The sequence below is a fragment of the Lycium ferocissimum genome, chromosome 3, assembly GCF_029784015.1.
Source record: "Lycium ferocissimum isolate CSIRO_LF1 chromosome 3, AGI_CSIRO_Lferr_CH_V1, whole genome shotgun sequence".
Classification (NCBI taxonomy): Eukaryota; Viridiplantae; Streptophyta; class Magnoliopsida; order Solanales; family Solanaceae; genus Lycium; species Lycium ferocissimum.
The window spans coordinates 44,280,812-44,281,597 of NC_081344.1; positions in this window are offsets into that span (position 1 = coordinate 44,280,812).

Here is a 786-nt window from a genome sequence, read left to right on the forward strand (position 1 = left end):
TTTTTTTCCATGAAGTTATTCTCCATTGATAGTCTCGCCTTATATAAATTGTTCCTTCAAGGTGAGACAAAGCGCCCGTGGTTGTTCCATATTGCAATCGGAGGTCACCGACCTTACGTCACTCCGATAGAGTTATAGCTTTTCTTCGGGCTCTCCTGCATGCTATGACATGATATATGTATAAGTATATGTATATGTATATGTATATGGGGAAGATGGGGAAAAGGGCAGAGCGCTATAGACGCTGGGATGTATACACGGTACATGTATCCGTACTTGACTTGATATCATCCCGGACGCGGGATGCCCGGACGCGGGATATATATATATATTTGTGGTTAAATGGATCGGCTGCCGACGCCTCGGCAATATGATATATTCTATTTTCTATATATATATGAAAGAAATGTTTTTCAAAGACAGCTTAGCATGCATGGCATCCGCCCCCAGGGGCACTCAGATGCGCGGGTTACTCGCTATCCGATGATATGTTCTATGTTTCCATGCGGTGTTCACATGTACACGGTTATTCCTTTATCTCCTGTCACACCCGACTTTACTAGGGTGTGATGGGCACCGACCCCATATTCGGAGCCGAGCGAACCCTCGGACTCTTGGTACACACACGTTCTCTTAGAATCATAAAACAAAGTAAAGTAAAATACGTACTAAATTTTTTCCAAAATCTTTTCGTCGTTTCTCAAGTAAACGTAGTTTGTAAATAAGAGGACTCGTAAAATAAAAAGGGAGCCCAACATTCTGGAACATCTTCTATTGCTTTCCCCG